Raw genomic sequence first — 15,764 nt, 5'->3', positions numbered from 1 at the left:
GTGACTCGAGTTCCCACCCCAATCTGTGCACCAGCATGGTGAATTTCGCCCAATACGCGCGAACTGTCATATTTCCTTGGCGTAAATTATGAAGTTCCTCCTTAGTCTGGTCCATATGACTATCGGACGAATACATCGTTTTCAAACCTTCTAGAAATAGTTTGACATTCTTCATGCAAGGATTCTTTGTTGCGATTAACGGTCTTAGCCACTCCCTGGCTGCCCCGGTAAGGTGCTCCACAATAAACGCTACCCTGTGCTCATCATCAGGGAACTCAGCGTGGTGCAGCTCAAGAGCATACACAATCTCAGTCTCAAAGCCCTGATATTCCCTCGGGTCTCCATTGAACTTGCTTACTAGGGTCCCGGCTCTCCTTCCTGGCAGCACTTGGACTTGGGGTGCCCCTCCCGCCTTGTTTTTCTCTGCATCCAGCTTGTTTTGGAGGTCTACCGCCACCGCCCTTAATTCCTGCTCTCTTTCCTGTAGCGCTCTCACCTGTTCCGCAAGTTGTAGCCGGTCGTCCTGGACCTTCCTAGTCTCTTCTTTAGCTGCCTTCAATTCCCCCTGCGCCTGCAGCGACAGCTGCTGCAGTTCTTGCTGGGCTTGCTCCGCGATCTGCCGCCATTTCTCCGCCTCTGACACGCTCATCCCGGCAACTCCAAAGTAGCCCAAAAAGGATTAGGAGGTTGCTGTCACAGTGGCCGGAGCAGACTACTTCAGAGTAACGACGCTACGCAGCTCTGCATTTTATTCTTTTATTGGTGCTGCGTATTTACAGTGCTAAAGTCATTGCTATTTACACGGAGTGATGTGATCAGTCGGTTTCAGAACCTCCTAATGGCTTTTGGCGCGTCTTTCTCCAACACAAAAGCTTTGGCAGACCCATCCTCTTTCCCCTCCTCTTTCTGCGTAGTTCTGGCGTTGGGGGGATGGGTCTCCCTCCCTTATTCGCCCCTTCCTGTCCCGCCTGGGACCCTGGCTCCTCTCCCTTGCCTGAGCCTCGGACCCGACTTCCTGCTTCCCTACTGGAATCGGAACTCTCTCTGCTTTCCCCTGTGCTCGGTGATTGGCTTGAACTCAGGAGGGGAGGGACTTCGCGATATCCCCTGTCCCTCACATCCACAAAACTGCCAGAGGCCTTTTTTGGGTGGGGTGGAAGGTTGAGCAGCAGATGATTCTTCATCTGATGAGTTGAATACATAAGTTGCTTTTCTAGCTACATCCAGGGAATGTTGTAGTTCCGTATGAATAATATCAGAAATCTGAGGTGTATTTTGTTCACACAGGGCTTTGAGGCAAGCAGACCTGAGCAGCACCTTGTGTAAATGGTAGAGCTAGGCGATAACTGATTTTCAATATTGTGATATATCACCAGGTAACATCATGATATATCAGTATATCATGGTATCTGAAATAAAGAAGGAACAACGTAAATGTGAACAGGACAATGTCCTGGCAGCTGCTACTACTTAAGGGTCTAAAACTGATAAATGATGATATTATCAATCACCTCATGGTCACTTTCAGCAGCAGGCAAGCCAAAATGCATCCCAACAGGACTTTTGGTTTTGGGCTTGGCTACTAAATGGTGGTATTCTGGACAATCCAAAGTATGGTGATGAGTCATAGTGCATACAAATAATCTGGGGCTGTTTTAGAAGGCCAAGAGAAGTGTGAAAAAAGGGTTCCCTGAATGTAAGAAGTTTGAAACTACAGCTGTAAAGGAATATATTGCAGTCAATTCAAAGTGGTGCAAATCTCCTTATTTACGGTGCAAACGGGTGTGTAGGGCCAGAATATATTCTTTCTGAACCCCTTCCTCCGTCTAGGTTAGATTCCACAGGATTCTGTGTAGCATCTAAATCAGAGTCTGTGGCTCTCCAGATGGTGATGGAATTCAGCTCCTATCATGCTATTGGTCATGTTAGCTGGGACTGATGAAAAGGGGGAACCTGGATACTGACCTTTATGAGAGAAACTTTGGCTCTGTGGTGTAGACTGGCATTTATCCAGCAAAGGATACAGTGAAAACATCATAACGGGCATTTGATGAAGATCTTATTCCAGAATTAGTGCTGATGGTACAGTCATGCCATATGAAGTGGTGATTGCTCACTTGGTACGATATGCAGAAAAGAATTTAAAATCTGTCACAGAGACTGATTTATCAAAAGAAATACAAATGTCGCTATAGATCCCTCTTTCTGATTAAATCAATGTTTCTTTGGTTTCTGTGTTTTAATATCTGAAGCTGCAGTTCAGCATAGGAATGTCAGGAATGTTTGAGTTGAGAAAGTTGGCTTATGGTACTACCGTGTGAAATTGGTGCACTTAGTGAGAAAACACAGCCATGGTGGTCTGGATGGTTGTTTCTGAATCTCTTCAAACATAATTATGTGATTTAAGCTATATGGTAACCATGTAGAAAGAATGTTATGTTTATTGGATGTGTTTCATTTAGTAGCCCAGGAATTCCTTCCGGGGCATAAATCACTTACAATTTTAATGGGGGTGTTAGTTTTGACCTTCTGACATTTGCAAGGTGGGCAGTATTGTTTATGGAACTTCTTAGTGTATGAGAATTTTCTGTGCTTTGCTCAGTTGGTTTGCTGTTTTGCTCTTTGTGCCTGTATATATGAGCAGTTCATAGGCTGGAGGGAGATTTTCTCTTGATGTTTAGTAGTCTAAAATAAGGTTATAATCTCAAATTAGCACAGCAACTGTGACACTGCTTGGAACTACAGATACATTTTAAAAGCCAGCTTTCTGACTTGCTAGCCATTCTTCAGATAGATCTCGAGATAAATATTCTAAAATAGCTACTTTTAGGCTCAGTATTTAGAGGGTAGTCATTTCTTGCAAAGTTATGTCTTGGGAAGGAAGGGAAAGCCTAACTATTTTTACTGTCTCTCAGGCAGTTTGGCATAGTTATTTTAGATTTCTGGAGTCAGTCTGGCCTCTCTCTGTGCCTTTTCTATTCTCATATTCTGTTTCAATCTTGTTTTGAGAACGGAAGGAGGTGCTAATAGTGCTCTGGGCAAGCTCTAGGCTTACATTAATATCTCTTATGTAGACAGGCCTCATCTCTAGAATACAGTTAATAGTTGCAATAGTTTGTGGTTGGCCTGAAGATGCTGTAGGTGTGTCCAGAGCTGTGGTCACACCTGTATCTTGTGAAGGTGCTATCCCTGGGACATTTGCAGGAAAATACTGATATTTTCACTGGAGATCCCTGTGCCATGCTGCTGCTTCTGTTGAACAAGCAAGTTATTTCCCCATACTTTCCTTTCCCTTTCCCTTGTCCAGATTTTCATTCTCTGTCACAATGTGCAAACTTTTGTGGAAACCCAATCATCATTCATAGAATCGTCGAATTGTAGAGTTGGAAGGGACCATGAGGGTCATATAGTGCAAACCCCTGCCATGCAGGAATATGTTGCCCAACGTGGGGCTTGAACCCATGACCCTGATATTAAGATTCTCAGGCTGTACTGACTTAGCTATCCCAGGGATTGAAATGCAGTACTCATGTTTAGAAAGTGCTGAGTGACTAAATCTGTAGTGTACCAAAAATGGTGTGTTGATGCCCCTCTTGCTATAAGAAAAAGAACAAAAAAGATTCATGCGCAAAATGCTTTGAATAGTTGCTTTTTCTAGTGCCAAGTATGTTTCCTAATTAGGGAAAGTATGGTATTAGAACTAGCACATAATGTGGGAATGCAAAATGAAATTAATCCAAAACTGATAGTCAAAATATAGACTCATTAGCTAGCTAATCTGTTTAGTGCGCAGTTAAGAATGTGTGTTTTCCTGTGGGAATATTTTCCGAGTGCTGGTGTAATTGAGAGCTTATCAGAAGGACATTGTCTCATATGTATTACGAAAATGGAGACCTCATGGAGTCTGTATGTGAATAAAATGGTTCCTTGTAGTTTGGGACAAACCTGCCTTCTGAGCTTGCTGGTGTATTTGAACTTTCCATTTTAGCTTGCAAAATGCTTTTATTCCCAGTTTTATTAAAGTGAGCCACCCGTTGTTTCCCTGGTTCTTGAGTGGAAACTAAAAACAAAACAAAAACCCAGTCCCTTTAACAGTACAATTTTTGAATGGTAGTTTCTTGCTTTCCCACTTAAGCATTAGTTAGGTCTCAAGAAGTAAGAATGAAAGGTATTGTTTAGGATACTAAACATCTTGTGTAGCTGTTTTTGGTTTTACTTAGGCGTTTCCATATATATCTGGTTTAGGTGAAGCTTTTAAAAAAATGATTACTCAGTTGAAACTAGTCACAACACTTCTGACCCTATATTTTTTAGAATCATAGGTTTGGAAGAGATAAAAATACTAAGTCCAAACCTACGCTCCAAGGCATGACCCGTTCTTCAAAGATTGGGCTATTCAGGTCCAGGCCACAGTGTAGCAGAGACAGAGTAACAGCACTTGGGTGTATTACAGAAAAGAGCTCTGGATGACTCAAGCAAGTGATTCAAGCTGCACACTGCATGAAGAGGCAGCCCTGTATAGGGAAGCTTTTGAGGTTTAACGTTTTACTATGTTTTTATATATGCTGGAAGCCGGCCTGAGTGGCAACCCTGTCAGGTGGACGGAATAATAATAATAATAATAACAACAACAATAATAATAATATTTCCTATTTCATTTTTGAATAAAAAGTTTTTATTTGCAGAAGATTACTAGAAAGAAGGTCGTGTGTAAGTAGATGTATTATGGTGTGGCATGTTATTGCTACATTAGTGAGATAATAGGCAAGCATTTTACATTTAGAAGTTGCAAGTAAGGGGAGTAAGTGTGCCGCCTTATAACTCTTTATATGCATCTTTGTGGAATATGCAGTTTGGTAAACTTTTTATGTTGGCAGTAGTTTCAGAGCTGCACTTCTAAGCACAATTCACTAAATTGGTGGACTTCACAGCACAACTACAGTGAACTAAGTATGAACATTTAAATAAAGTTCATATACTGGTACCTGTAAGAATCGGCTGGTTCAACTAGTCTGGGCTGCAGCTGTTCCACCATCTGTTCTGTCAGCTGCCTGGGCAGCTAATGGGGTCACTTCCTCTAGAAAAGGACAAAGACCTTGTGCTCTTGTAGTGGTTACTGTATTCTGCCAATCAGATGCATTTGTTTTTTGGTATGGCTGAACAGCATGGACAGAGCCTCTCTGTAGCAGCTGAAGAGATACTCTGCAGAAACTTGTTTCTCTTTGGAAAAGGATGTGTAAGAAGGTATATGTAGAGCAAGGATGAGGAACATGTAGCTCTCCAGATGTTGCTAAACTACAAACTACAAAATGACCAATTTGGGGGAATGATGGGAATTGTAGTTCAACATCGTTTTGAGAACCACAGGATTTCTATACCTAATGTGGAGGGAAGTCATCAAAATAAACTCATTCTTGACAGAGACTTGGAAAGTGTGATTGGACCTATATTCATAAATCCACAAAGAAATAAGAATAAGCATATTCTGCCACCTCTCCATCCTGATGGAAACCAATAATTTTATTTATTTTTTGAATATGATTTTTATTGATTATCATCCATAACCATATCATATATATTTTACATACATTTTTACATACACGTTTTCATATTTTCCTTTCTTTCCCACAATACATTCCTTACTTACATTTTTTTCCTTTATATTTTGTCCAGCATATTTTCTTCTTACTTCCTTGTATTTGACTTCCTTTCTTCCTTCACCTGTCTTTTTTACAGTCTACTTTCTCTGCACATTACTATTCCATTTTATTTTTCTTCCGTTTTCCATGTATTTTCTTATCTTTAGTGACTATTTCTTGTATCCCTGAGTTTACCCACTTTGTAAGCTTATTTGCTGTGCCACCATTTTTCAACCTATTTCTCTGTGTAATCCATGAATTTTCTCCACTCCTTGTCAAATTTCTCATTACCCTGATTTCTGATTTTCCCTGTTAACTTAGCTATTCCTGCATATTCCATTACCGGTAGTTTTATTTTCCACTCTTCTTCTGTTGGTATATCTTGTTGTTTCCAGAGTTGTGCTAGTAACAATCTTGCACCTGTTGTTGCATACAAAAAAAGTATTTGGTCATTTTTCTCAACATCCTCAGCCACCATTCCTAAAAGGAACACTTCTGGTCATTTTTTAAAGGTGTATTTAAATATCTTTTTTGGAAACCAATAATTTTAACAATAAAAGAGGTAGATTTTAGATTGATTGACAGAAGCAGCAGCTAATGAAGTCTTCACAAACACAACTGCTCCCAGCTCCATCCTCTATTTACTTAACCATTTGTGTCAGGCACTTTCAAGCTATCAAAGTGTTTTGCGTCCATTATCTATCTTGGAACCTTTACAACAGCCTTGTACTATCCCTCATATTACTGATGGGAGAACTGAGACAAAGAAATGACTGAGACAAGATTCCCACTGGGGCCTTCCCAGAGCCATAGTTTAGTCTTGTGGCCGCTCTACTACACCAGCTCTCCTCTACCACTACTATCCACTGGCCTTTTTTAGGCCTTGGAGCAGCATTTGTTTGTATAAGAGCCTGTTTGTTTCCCACTTTTCTGCAGCCGTTTCCCCCCCCCTCTGATGGGGGGGGGGGAAGGCTGCTTATCAATTGCCACAGCAGAAGTTTCTGGGGAATGTGTGGAATGTTGGCAACAGGTGGGGACAGGCAGATGTGCTTATCTGTCACAACGTATTTCACTGAGAGTAGTTTATTTTTTAAAAAAAAATCTGTGACTTCTGCAACAGATTTCTATACCCGTTGTCACTTAACAGCCGATACAGAACTTAAAGGTGTGCACCTTCCTTGCTGTGGGATTAACTGCAGATTTCCTTTCTTCTTGATTTGGCTTCAGAATGCAGCTCTTAAGTGTTGGTCACTGCTCTGGCGGTAATCTGGTTTGCAAGTGCTGTCGTGAGTACCACTGATTTAAAGAATACTATACGAAAGTAAGGTGGCAGGATGTTCTTGAAACCTTGGCTCAACCTCTCTTCACTGGACCTAATAATTCACATTTGGCTGGTCTCATCAGTATGTTTACTGAACAGCAAATCACACAGCTGATAGTGGAAGAAAGTTATGGGAAATGTTTTAGGGAGTGGAGGAGGAGGAAGAATGGAATTCAGCTGTGAAGTAAATTTTAGTGGGTTGAGAAAAGAGTTTATTCTGTACTCTCAAAACACTTGCCCAGCTATCACTTACATTTTTTTTGCAAGATGCTGACAAAAGGTGGTTCACAGATCAAATGCTTTGAAACACTTCTCTAATAAAACTTGATCCAATTCAAAGGAATAGGTCTTTTGATAAAAGTAGACCAGAGGACCATGGAGTATTGCCCAAATCATCCTTAATTTTCCAGTTTTGGTTCCAGATCAAAGGACTGCATATTTCAGCTTACTAATTTAAAGAACTTCCATTTTCAGGGGCAGAATAGCTCTGAATACCAGATAATGAGGGGCAAACAAAATGGCCATTACAACTGTCAGCTTTCAGAGGCATCTGGGTTAAAACTGTTGTATGGTAAGCAGAGTGCTGATGGAGGTGAATATTGGTTTGTTCCAGCAAGACCATTAGAAATCACATATACAGTATGTGCCAGCCAGCACCTTGTTCCTAGAACCACAACAACCTAGATGGTGCCATTCAGTTACCCTACTTTAGAGTGCAAGCGTGTTTTATTCCATATTTATTCCTTCCACGCTTTTAAGATAGAGTTGCAAAGTTGCCCAAAGATTCCCATTTGACTTCATGACTGAGCAAGTATTTAAGACTTGGTTTCCCATGGTTGAATACACATTCTGTCCTTTGCAATCCATATTGCCCCATTCTAATCTGTTTGGGAAAGAATAGTTCAAATTATGAATTATGGTGCTGGAGGAGACTCTTGAGAGTCCCATGGACTGCAAGAAGATCAAACCTATCCATTCTTAAGGAAATCAGCCCCGAGTGCTCCCTGGAAGGACAGATCGTGAAGCTGAGGCTCCAATACTTTGGCCACCTCATGAGAAGAGAAGAATCCTTGGAAAAGACCCTGATGTTGGGAAAGATTGAGGGCACTAGGAGAAGGGGACGACAGAGGACAAGATGGTTAGACAGTGTTCTCGAAGCTACGAACATGAGTTTGACCAAACTGCGGGAGGCAGTGCAAGACAGGAGTGCCTGGCGTGCTATGGTCCATGGGGTCACGAAGAGTCGGACACGACTAAACGACTAAACAACAACAAGTTCAAACATCGAACCTTCTTGGTTTAATGCACTGCATTCAAACATCGGTTTGGTTTGGACACCATGTTTTATCATGTTAAATACAAGCCATGAATGTGAATTAGCAGTGAGCTGATGCACATTGCTTAGAAGCCCCCACTTTGCCTGCTGTGGCCAAGCTGGGGCAGAAACAAATTAGGAGGTGGCTTTGAGTTACATGTGAACCAGCACTCATGTTTTTTTCTTTCCAAACGAACCAGACGTTGCTTAGCTTACCAGTTGGGCTTGTTTTAGGGAAACAACCCACCAGCTCTGGCTCACAGTATTGCAAAGCCAGCCTCTGGCTTGTTTTCTGCCTGGTGCAGCAACAGGAGAAGCATGGCAAGCACAATGCAGGGACCAGCACACTGCTTGTTCAAAACCATAGTTTATTTACAACAAACTGTTTAATATTATGTCTAAACCAGACATTCTTTTTCAGATTGGGATAGTTTGCATGCTGCAGATTCTCTAATATGCTGTTACTTCTAAAATACCAAGGAATCTGTATCTCTTGGTATTGACAGGATTAGTGAGGGTTTTCTCAAACAACTTGTACTCTTCACTTAACCACAGTGAAGTTGACCAGATCTCCTGAAGGATCTCTCTGTGCTAATTAACTTGTAACATGGAGCTACCTGTAGGGGTTTATAAACTGTACTGTTCCACATCCAGAGGCTGGAAGTGGCTTATCCTATAAGCCTCTGTTTTGGAAAAAATGTTTAAACTTTCCTGAGGCATTGACTTCTAAATCAGAAGCTACAAGTTGCACAGTGGCAACAAACTCCAAAATCACTGTTGTAAAGCAGAAGAACAACGGCATTTAAATTTATTTGGATTTCTTAATTGCCATTCCTGCTATTTTTCTAGTTGGGGTTCAGAGCTAGCTCCAGTGTCATAAGATATACTATTCTGCCTATGATGAATGTGAGGAGGATTGAGAATAAAGCAGATTTTTTAAAAAAACAAAACCAAACCCTAGTGCTCTCATTTCCCAATCTGTGGGAGGCTTTTTTCTTGTTGCTCCCTGAGCACCTGGAGTGTCACTACTAATTTATCCAAGTACTCTTAGACTATGACTATTTGCTTGCTTCTATCACCCACACTGCATATTTTTGAAAATAGCACCAGACATATTGTACTGCCTCGCCCAAACAATTTAAATAGATTTGGCTGTAAGCATATTGCACAGGACCAGTTGGAAAGGAACGAGGTGACTTGTATTTTTTTAGTATGTATTGCTAAAAATCGAACAGCTCTTAAGAGTGCTTGGAAAAGGAAGTTTCAAGATCAAGGATTTCTGAGTTGTGCAAACCAGTATTGGATAAAATGAAGAAAAGCAGGAAGGAGATATTAAAATAGCATTTTGACAGGCCAAATAACGATGGTCAGTAGGGAGGCAGTAATGTCATGACGTCTGTGTGGTTTACATACACTGGTACCTCAGTTTACGAACTTAATCTGTTCTGGAAGTCCGTTCTTAAACCGAAACCGTTCTTACACCAAGGCACACTTTCCCTAATGAGGCCTCCTGCCACTGGTGTCCTTCCACTGTTCGGATTCCATTCTTAAGTAAAGGTAAAGGGACCCCTGACCGTTAGGTCCAGTCACGGACGACTCTGGGATTGCGGCACTCATCTCGCTTTACTGGCCGAGGGAGCCAGTGTACAGCTTCTGGGTCATGTGGCCAGCATGACTAAGCTGCTTCTGGCGAATCAGAGCAGCTCACGGAAACACCATTTACCTTCCTGCCAGAGCGGTACCTATTTATCTACTTGCACTTTGACGTGCTTTCGAACTGCTAGGTTGGCAGGAGCTGGGACTGAGCAACGGGAGCTCACCCCATTGTGGGGATTCGATCAGCTTCTGATCAGCAAGCCCTAAGCTCTGTGGTTTAGACCACAGTGCCACCCGCGTCCCTCGTTCTTAGAGCAAGCTAAAGTTCGCAAACACTACTTCCCGGAGTTCGTAAACCGAATAGTTTATAAACATGACTGTTCTTAAACCAAGGTACCACTGTAGTGTGTTTGTGCTTGTACTTAACGGCCACAAGGTGATGCTTTAGGTATTGTAGGCTTGGGTGTCTGAATGGACCACACTTGGAATACTTCGTTTAGTTCTGTTTACTTCAGTTACAAAGACGACTGCAATAAAATGTGTGTGTGTGTGTGTGTGTGTGTGTGTGTGTGTGTGTGTGTGTGTGTGTCTTGATGCCTACAATTGTATCTTTCACTAAGCTCATTAAGAAACAGGAAATTTCAGCAATCTAAAATATCCGAAGTATGTAAAGTGATTGAGAACATGAGGTACCATAAACACTATTGGCCACGAGGCAGAGATGGTAAATCAACCATAATCACCTGCCTTGTTTTGCTTCTTTGTTCTAGGGTAGCTAAAAGCTAGGAAGACATACTGTAGTATAAATCTGCACGTATTTAAAGCAGAAAGATCTAGGCTTGTAGACCTAGTCTGCTCTTTTAGATCTCTTCTATCAGCTGCCTATAACTAATACAGCTTCTTGTTTTCAGTTGCAAAACAGGCAGATTCATTGAGGTATTTTACATTGCAGAGGTATTTTACTGCCTATTTAGATCTGGAGATAAAGTAGCTAGAAAATGTGTGATTGAAACACTGGAGAAAGCCATTATGGCTTTCAAGGAAAGGAAGGCAGAGATAGAAAGCCAAACCAGGGCTACCATCCTTCTGTATATCCTGCAGAGATGTTTTGAAAGTGCCACTCATAAAGATTTGGATTATTTTTTTAAAAAATGTGATTTTTACCAGAGCTTGCTGGGATTTACCAGAGCTTGCCGACTTGGGTGGGCTTCAAGAGGTATTATGGCTGCACCACCCTCTGTTGTACCTTCCTACTAAAGGCCTTGTCAGACAAAGCCCACTTGTCTAGTTTAAGGGCTGTCCCAAAGGCTCTGGGAACAGAAATTAATGGTAAAAATTCCCTTTTGTTCTCTGGCCTTTTGATGCCCATGGGCACACTTGCAAACCAGGCACCACATACACACCCTGCCACCTATTCTGTTGGCTATGATAGAATGCCTCTTCGAAGCCTGAGTTCAATGTGGGGAGGGATCCCTGTGGACAACAAGGATGCATCACATTGGTGTCCTCTGTTTCATTAAATTCCATGCTTTTGTGGGAGATTAGCAACCTTTCTATTCCCCTCCAGTTTTCCTTGACTTTCAACCTTTTGTCCCAGATTTTGCAACAAGAACAAATAAGGCACATGAACTATAAACAGATAGCTTAATTGCAACAGTTTCATAGCAAAAAGGAGACTTGTTTTTAACAGCGTTGTGCCAATCTTGCAAGAGGGTCTACCAATGTGTTTTTTTATTTTTTATTTTAGTTTTCATTGGGTAACTGAAATGCCTGAGTGAGCTGTGCTATTTACAGAGTAGGATATTATCCTACAGTATGTTCCATAGGCTATATTCGCTCCTGGAGAGTTTCTGAGTGCAATACAAAATTAGCTTTGACCTCTAAAGCAAAGGCCTGTTACATGTTGGATATGGTGTGGCAAAATTTGTGTTCTGGTCAGCTGAATTTCATGTGTTTTATGTAAGGCCTAGGAATACACCTTCAAACAGACTTAACATGATACTCCTCAGTGGTTTATTTCCTCCCGCCCCTTTGTCATGTATAGGTTGAGTAACATTATCCGTGCTGCTTTGACCCTTTGGAATAAGTTTGAGGTAACATAGAAAAAAATCACTTATACAGTGGTACCTCAGTTTATGAACTTAATCCGTTCCGGAAGTTCGTTCTTAAACCGAGGCGCGGTTTCCCTAATGAGGCCTCCCGCCCCCAGTGCCCTTCCACCTTTTGGATTCCATTCTTAGACTGAGGTAAAGTTTGCAAACCGGGACACTACTTCCAGGTTTGCAGAGTTCGTAAACTGAATCGTTCGTAAACAGGACTGTTCTTAAACTGAGGTACCACTAAACAGGGATGTAAAAACCCCAAATGATTGTTTACGTGCAGGCCTGTGCAGATTTGGTGCTTCTATTTCATGCTTAGGAGTTGGATATATACCTGTAATTCTGTTGCTGTAAGAGGTTTTCAACCTTTTTGAGTCTATGGCTCCCTTGACCAACTACATTCTTCCTGTGGCGTCCCTATTGGGCTCAGGAGCCCAGTTATGTCACCCCTGCGGAGCTGGCAGCCTTTCACCCTTTTTTGAACACCCTTGTGGATTGTTCCCTCGGCCTCCTCCCCTCTCCCCTCTCCTTGGGAGTCCTCTGAGTAACCGCTTCTGCCACCCCGGTCCCTGTGCTGTCCGCCTCAAAGAAAGGTCCCTCCTCACAGGGGCCTGGAAAGAAGATGCCCCCATCCTTAGTGGCACAATGGAGACTGGCCAAAGGTGAACATGAGGCCTGCACCTTACCTTGGGAGGCAGCAGTGGGCACTGCTGGGCATTCCTGGTGGAAAATCTCCCCTTCAGCACTGGGCCTTGCACACAGCAAGCACAAGAAAGGCCAGTGCAGTGCCATTCGCAACAGCAAGGGATGGCTGGGCTCCCTCATCCACTTGCTTGCTTAACTCCAAGGCCACCTCAGCTCCTTGCAACCAGCACCCCCTGGCCAGCCCCAGAGGCACCATTCACCTGTGGAGCTTGTAGCCATGGCGGCTGTAACAAACAGCCCCACAAGCTTTTGGGAGGCAGATGTGAGAGGGCATCAGAGGAGGGAGGGAAGGAAAGAGGGACAGAGGCCAGTGTTCAAGACACCCCAGGGTGCCATGGCACACTGGTTGAAAACCACTGTTGTAGGTTCTTGTCAAGGTTTATGTACTTTCAGATTTTGCAAGAGAATGCATTATGGAAAATAATTGATTCCTACATTACTTGCTTGCTTTGCATAAATGTAAGTTCAGATTTTATTTTTATTTTTATACTGATTTTTTTTGGGGGGTATAATCTACGAATTAGATCTGGCGGTTGAGATGATTTCTGTAAGGGTGGGACAGGAAGCTTGGGGGGGGGGGCACATATCCTTGGACACAACCTGGAGCTGTGGGCTTGTGGTGTGCATGGTGAGAGCAGCTTTTTCCAAAGCTCAGGTTCATGGGAACATAATTTCAGTGATCGTTAAATGAGAAACTGACATACCCTGCCGTTGATTGTGACTGCCATTTATCAGTCCTTGGGTTTCTCTGCTTCACTTCACAGTGGCAGAGGTGAGAAAAACGACCCTCTGGAAACACAGCGTGAATGCACAGTAAAATTTCTTAATGCTAGCATATTTTAGTTGTTTAAAAAACCTATTTTGTTTGCCTGTTAATTCCATAAATAAATACGAATCTACATATCCAGGTATGTAGGCTTATTTTCTTATTTAATGCCCCTAAACAAAAAAGGACAGGCACCTCCAGCCCCCCCCCAAAAAAAACACCAAGTTGTAACACTTGAACCAGGTAAAATATGCTCCCTAAATATTTCCAGGTCACTTCTCCTCCCCCAAACTCACCAGACAGTGGCAGCATTCCTCCCCCCCCCTTTCTGCAGAGTCTGCAAAACAAAGCATTGGCCTCCAGCTGCCCTGCCCTCCTTTTCCTATGAAGACTTTCTCTAAGCCCAGAGGCATTCTGGGGAATGGAGAAGAAGAGGGCAGGGTGACTGGAGGTCTGCACTTCTCCTTTTAGCTATCCCAGCCATCACCCAAGGTAAAAGAAAAATACACCCACCCACACCCACCAAACCCTCAAATATTAAAAATCAGGAGGCACATGACCTAAATATTGGCCCTGAAGACTAAAATCTCTCATCGTATGATGCATTGCTCATTCTTTTATTATTAACACAATATACTTAATATGCTACTCAACATGCACAAATGCTTTCTGAAATAAGTGGAACCTAGAAGCACTGGGATCAGGGCTACTGTGTGCTTAGTTTTATTTAAACAGAAGTAGTTGATGAAAATAAAATCATACAAAGCTTTTGCTGGTACATGCTTTCACCAGGTACATAGGACAGGTACATGCTTCCCCCTTTCAGTTCTCTGCAGAGAAAGCCTCCTATAAGATGCATATTGCTGCACAGGACTGTATATATTTGCTACACCTGTACCCCGGTTTTCCTCTAAAGGGCTCCAAGAAGAATTTTAGCTTTTGCAGATCTGTGAAGAACATTAGATTGAGAGAGACTTCCCACGGCTTCATAGTTGAGCAAGTATTCACACCTAGTTTTCTCATAACTAGGTCAAACACTGTAGCCAGTGCATCATCCTGACTCTGACTAAACAGGAAGTATCAGTGGCTAACAAATTCATGTATGGTTTGAATTAGTTTCAGCAAAAAGTCAAGTTGAGGAGGATAGGACAAGACCTGTTCACAAACACCCAGAGTTCTGTTCCAGGTCCTAGTCTATAGCCTGCAGTATGTGTTCTGGTGGTATGGTTGTACTGATTTTCCTTATTTTGTAACATAGAAATTCAAGCATTTAAGTTTTTAAAAAATGAATAGCAAATGAGCTTTAGCTGGATTCTGCATTGCACAGATATATGCTTTCGCTTACACAGATGGAAAATGCACTCAAGTTAGCTAAATGCAAAAATAAAAATAAAAAATGCAATACACTTACCCAGTAAGGGACTACGTACTTAATTTTACTCAGCTACAAATGATCACCAGTTAAGAAAAAGAAGACTGACTCCACAAAATTGTGTTGAAAATGTAGTGTGCCTGCAAATTAAAATTCCTCTTTTCTGTTCCCTTCCCTTCTCTACCTCATACCCTCTTTTCTGTATTTGAATATGGCCAATCGTAAAGTAGTTTTTGCGTATGTTTTGATTTGTTTTGTGTTTCATGTCATCTTTTTGTAATGCATGAAGGCTTACACTGAGAAGGGGAGCGAAGTCCAAAACCACTTCTGTAAGTCAGCATTACTTGCAAAATCATTTGCGAAGACTTTCCTGAAAACGACCAAAGTTTATCCTGGTATAAGCTTTTGTAGATGGCAGTCCACTGTTTCAGGTGCATCTGTATCCGCAAAGTTTCAGAGATGCATATCTATGGTTGGGGGAAGGGGAATTATAAACTGTAAGTTCAGGAGGAAATAAAATGCAGAATGTGATAATTATATTCCGTTAACATAGGCATCCTGGCATTGGTAAGTCAATTGAAACAAGCGGTGTGATATCCCAATTTGGTTCACAAGAAAGAATTCATCAAGAAGTTTGATGTTAGTCCAACAGTTTCATGTTGCAGTTTCCCTTTGGCATTCTATCATGGATATCTTATGATCTGTTAGAGTGTGGTTGAAATGTTCCCCCACTGATACTGACATTTCTTATCTCAGATTTGTGCTCTTTTGAGGGGGAAAGCAGCACTCTCTAATTATTTGATCAAATTTTTATACTTCCCTTAATTAGATCTCAGGACAGTTTACAAAAGACAGCAATTTTTATTTTGTTTTTAAAGCTACAGCATTTAAAATAAATAATCATTCAATAAACTTATAGTATTGAAAAACACATCTCAGTCTGTCTCAAAG

At 41.8% G+C, this 15,764-nt stretch overlaps 1 protein-coding gene across 4 annotated transcripts in view; it reads left to right on the top strand.

Annotated features, from left to right (window-relative positions):
* DAG1 (dystroglycan 1) overlaps positions 1-15,764 on the top strand; it is a 70,879-nt gene that overhangs the window by 24,448 nt on the left and 30,667 nt on the right. The window contains exon 1 of one of the 4 annotated variants that reach the window (XM_035105912.2): positions 644-6,925. The exons of the other annotated variants lie outside the window; for them this stretch is intronic. The gene's annotated coding sequence lies outside the window, so the exon portion shown is untranslated. Of the gene's footprint in view, positions 1-643; positions 6,926-15,764 lie in introns of those variants that run through there. 4 annotated transcript variants of the gene reach the window in all.

Source organism: Zootoca vivipara, chromosome 2, assembly GCF_963506605.1.
Source record: "Zootoca vivipara chromosome 2, rZooViv1.1, whole genome shotgun sequence".
Taxonomy (NCBI): domain Eukaryota; kingdom Metazoa; phylum Chordata; class Lepidosauria; order Squamata; family Lacertidae; genus Zootoca; species Zootoca vivipara.
The sequence above is the reverse complement of the archived record's forward strand: the minus strand, read 5'-3'. Positions and strand labels throughout refer to the sequence as shown.